Here is a 5,270-nt window from a genome sequence, read left to right on the forward strand (position 1 = left end):
TTTCCCTTGGGGCAACAACCCACTTCCAACCTGAAGGGAGCGATCCGCTGTTTTCTGGCACAAAACCATGAATGTTATCTCACAACATTTGTTAAAAATTACACAAAATATTTAGCTTTTTTAAAATCTGTGAGACTGACATAATCAGAAAAAATGACTTTGTTTGAGGCTGAGCACCACAAACTGAGTAGGGACGTCTCAGAGTATTGACAGATGGATTTACTGTAGCTGGGATTTGCTGACAACAGACAAAAATAAATAAATATGATCATGCCAGCCTTGTCCTCTAAACCAAGATTATTTTACACTCTATATGTAAAAAAACTAAAATACATATCAGTAGGAAAAAGACAAGACATTGTTACCACACACGTGCTACTTTGTACTCGAGAAGAAACCGATTCTTCTCCGGAGTTGACTTTCAACAGAAAAAGAATCCAGATTTTTCATTGTTTTTTTTATTTTTCTTGGGGTGTTTATCAAGCTCTACCATTAATGAGCAAGTCACATCACTGTTGTTGTGGCACATCAATGCTCTTCCCTTATTAACGCCATAACTCAACTTGCCCCGCCAGCAGAACTTTAAAATTAACCTCTGTGTCACATCTTGCATGGTCGATGCAGCTCAAGCGCTGCTCAGGGAATTTAAAATATAATTCAAAGGGCATTACTCAACACTTCTCGATGACCATGATTTGTGATCAAATTACAATGTCTTTGCTGGAGGAAGCGCAGCTGCTGCTTCACTTGGCAGTCTAACTCAGTAACCCAAGAGCAGGGAATTAATACTGCTCTGTGTGTGGATTCAGTCTTTTTAAAGCTTTACACAGACCTGCGCTTTTATGCATTAAGCATCAGATCATTTCTTTTGCTTATATCAGTGCCTAATTAAAACCAAAGTGAACTAATTATCCACCTTTACCCAGAGGCTGTGACTGTGAATGAGTGTTTGTTAGAGACATAAAACTGTTTACTGGATACACCACGCAGTTGAATATGTAGTGAGGGACGGAGAACAGCGACACCCTCCACTTACCTACCTAGAAACCTTTATAAACATATGTATAGCCATTAGCTGATTACAATTATTCTGTCCTTTACAATTCCCCAACATTATGGATGTGCTCTGTTCCTTCCAGACACCAGCAGAACGCTGAGCCTGTCATTCTGAGTTTTTTCTGGGTTTTCTGACCAACCTGAACAGTTTAGCCTGAGCTAACATTCACATCAACCATCATGGATCATATCAAACCTGGCTGAGCTCACGTTCCAGTGTCACTGTGGCACCCAGCAGCGAGCAGTGAGCTCTGGCAGCCACTGACAGACAGTGTTGATTCAAACGTCAGTCAGAAAACGGCTCTCTGTTCACACTCTGTCTTCTCAAGAAAAGCGAAAGTCCAGGCTTTTAAAACAACACGATAATTTGACACATGACCTCTTATGGCCATTATTTATTCAACTAAACACTTTAAATTTTAAAGACCTTTTATATTTTATATTCAGCCTACAAACCTTCAGTCTGTTCCAACACATAACTATGTTTTCTTTGTTTCTCTGTTTTCTTTTTATTGTGTCTTACGTCTTATGAAATTGTCGTTGGAAATAATGTCCCTGTCTTGTCCAAAATAAATTTCATTCATTCATTCAAAATAATTTTCATTCAGGTTCGAGTGGGTCAGGAGTATAATCTGGTGAGGGGGCCTTCTGAGCTTTTTGAGCTTTTTATTTTTACTTTCTCAGGCTTTGTGAATAGTTTCTATATGCATGTATTTGTAGTTTATATCTGTGAACTGTAGACACGTCACTGTCTTGAAGCTCATGTGCGGATGTGAGGCTGAGACACACTGACTTTCCTTGTGGTGAAGTGCTCTATGTGAACATGGATGGGTGGATGTTTGTGTCACCAAGAGGTAGATGGCCAGTGGAATTATATTTTTAAAAACCATTGGTGAAGCTGTCACTGTGCCTTCCAGTCCATTAAATGCTAAATGTTCTGCTAACATTGTTAGCAGCTTCTACTCACCAGAATCACTTCAACGCACAATGAAATAATAAAACCTCCCAGTGCATCAGGTTAGGATGATGGCATTGTTTTATCCGATTCATTTTCGTGACTTGCATAGCAGTGGGACAATTCTCCATTTTGTCTGAAAGGTTCCCTTTCACGTCACTCATGCCTGAACACTTGACCTGCTTCCACTGCCCACACGGTTGCAAATGAAAGCATCAGAGCTTTTCATTTTTACTGCCATTTTGACTGTGTCTACACACATGCACACAGTTGTGCAGTGACACATGACCGAACAGAGTAAAGTCGATCTTTACAGTCTGATTACTAACAACACTTTCCAGGAATAAGGCCCAGTAGTGCTGTGAGTGTTCCTCTGGTAAGAATTGGTTTTTCAGCCACCCCCGATGAGTAATAACAGACCACAGATGTTACCATAAAACGTTAAGAATTTCATTGGCACAGGAGCTTATTGGTGGTTTGATATCGCTATCCAATATGGTACAGGGACAACGGGAACATTTTGAAATGTTTATTTTTATTATTACTTTATCTCACAAGCAGACAAAAAGTTACCTGAATGAAGAACTGATGTTTGTAATTGCAACTGAGTATAGAGTATGTCGTTAAAGAATACAACATAAAATGTGTCAGTCCCACAACAGGGAATGAAGAATATGAAATGGAATTAGGTAAATGTAAACTTATAAAACATATTATAGCCTATTCCACAGATTTATCATTTCAATAGAAAGTGCCTGTTATATCCTCATATCTCTTAACCTCTGCTATAGTTCCCATCAGTCCTGGATTAAAGAGGACAGCTTTGGTTTGCTTGCAAATACATATTCATATTTTCAGTGACTTATATTTTAATTGATAACAAATCCCAATAGTTGGACCCCCTTTATGAAAATTGTGGGCACATCAAAGGTGGTTTTATAATGTCTTACTTGTCATTTACCATAATCTTAGTGAACTCACTGCCTTCTGCTTCTTGACATATTTCAAACCTGATTTTAAATTATGTTTTGGGCAATGAAAGGTACATTTTGGATAAGATAACCATCTGAAGTTCTTTATTTGCCTCAGAAGAATCTATGTCTCCTACTTTGATGAGCTAAAATTGAAATAATCATTTAGCCTTTGATGCTACATGTAAATAAAACATCAGACATCTCAGCTACAAAACAATACATGGGACTAATGTTTATTTAAAGCTGAATTTATGATAACTATGATGTGGATGGACGAGAAATAATTAGATGTAAAGGTTTAAATGAAGATTCAAATTTATTTTTAAAAACTGTTAAAAGTTTGGATCCAGGTAAATGACATTTGTACTGTATATGGGATATCTGGCTGATTCACACAATAAAATTATTTAGAGATCATTGCAAATATTAATAACAATGACAAATCAATTCATGCTAAGCTACTGAAAAGGTTTTTTATGTGAGAAAAATTCCAATATACATGTAGCAGTGTGTCAGACTATGTAAACTAACAAATGGGTAATATCCTAAGGCACTTCTCTTTATTTGTAATCGTGTATTTATAGAGTAACATCCATATACCAGATGGCGTCAGCGTCCTACTGCCATCTTGTGGTACACTCAGCTGCTTGCATTATGGATTAAGTGAGTCAGCCGTTTGTTTAATTACATGAGTACTGCTCACTGTGCCATCAACATAGAGCAAAAGTTAGTTTATCACCCTAATGTCATGCTTGTCACATTAATGGGACTAATTACAGAAGTGACATGGTTGAAATGTTCAAGGTCGATGGTCCAGCACAGAGAACCTGAGTGACAGAGAGGACAGGGAGGAGAAGAGAGAGAGAGAGAGAGACAGTCATACAGCTGGGACGCCCATGTGCTTGAGGGAACAAATAGGGTTAGAGAGATGTACTGGTTTTATGGAAAGTAATCCCATCAGTACGACAACATATACTTCACTGTACGTAACTAGGTTTAATAGATACATAATAACTTATAACATTAATATTATATCTGCACAATGTGTTCAGTAATGACATGTACTGTTGTATTTCACTGCTCATTCTAATGACGGCGAAAGCTTTTTTTATTGGACAAAGAAATAACATCTCAGCTATACTGTGTGTTACTATATAGTTATTACCTTTCCATGTGAATAATAGGAAATGGGAACGACACCAGTGGAGTCTGCAGCATTTTAATGCCATTGTTCAAATTATTGAAGGATGTTGGTAGATAGAAAAGTGAGTGAGGAAATGTTTTATCGCCTCAGCTCAGTGTGTGTGTGTGTGTGTGTGTGTGTGTGTAACTCACACATGCACCATAGCAACCACAGCTTGCGCTGCACACCCCTCCCTGCTGCATGTGTGAGGGCCAGCAGAAGGAGCCCTCACGTGTCGCTGCTGACCGCTCTTATTATTTACTCCCACTGATGCCAGCCACACTAGCTACTACACACTGGAGCACAGGTGGTGCTGTAATTGTGTGTGTGTGTGTCCTCCTGTTGCAAATGGCCTGGCAGGTAGCAGTCTGGACGTGTGTGTTTTTATTGAATGGTACTGGAGCCATGTGCTCGTGATGAGGGATGTGCACTTGGCAGAGATGGATCATAGGGAGGCCAAGCGTTTCAGTTATACAACTGTTACTGCTAGTTGATATTGTTGGCAAAAGAGGAACATTCACTGGATGAGTACAGACCAGAGTGAGTATCCATGAGAAGAGACAAGTCACTGTTGCAGTTTAACTGATTCAAAAACAAAACAAAACACTTCCTGAAGAAAAGAAATCGACTTCCTTGTGAAACATAGATCAGACTTTCAGTTATATCCACAGACAACAGAAAGAAAATGGACCACAATAACCAATAACTATATTTACAATATATTTAAAGTGATAGTTTGCATCACTGTCATATAAAGTTTGTTTTTCTCCTTTCTAGCTCTGCTTGCTCTAAGACTTCATAGCCCACAGTTTGATTGACAGATGGGTTCTTACAACTGCAGTACGCCACAATAATCTTGTTTTATTCTGTGGTGCATCTTTTATGCCGTTTGTAAAGAAGCTTGAATTGCCATTGTGTAGGATATTTGTATAAAAAGGAAACTGCATTGCTTCCACAGACCATTTGTTTTAGTGAAAATGTCACTGTTTTCTGTTTTGTAATGTCTTAAAGTGCTGCTTCTGCCCAGCCTGTGTGTCATTGGGAATGGCACACAGTACAATGAAGCACTGAAAACCCTGGGATACAGTATCTTAAGGAAACA

The sequence above is a fragment of the Monopterus albus genome, unplaced genomic scaffold (assembly GCF_001952655.1).
Source record: "Monopterus albus unplaced genomic scaffold, M_albus_1.0 scaffold318.1, whole genome shotgun sequence".
NCBI classification, from domain to species: Eukaryota; Metazoa; Chordata; class Actinopteri; order Synbranchiformes; family Synbranchidae; genus Monopterus; species Monopterus albus.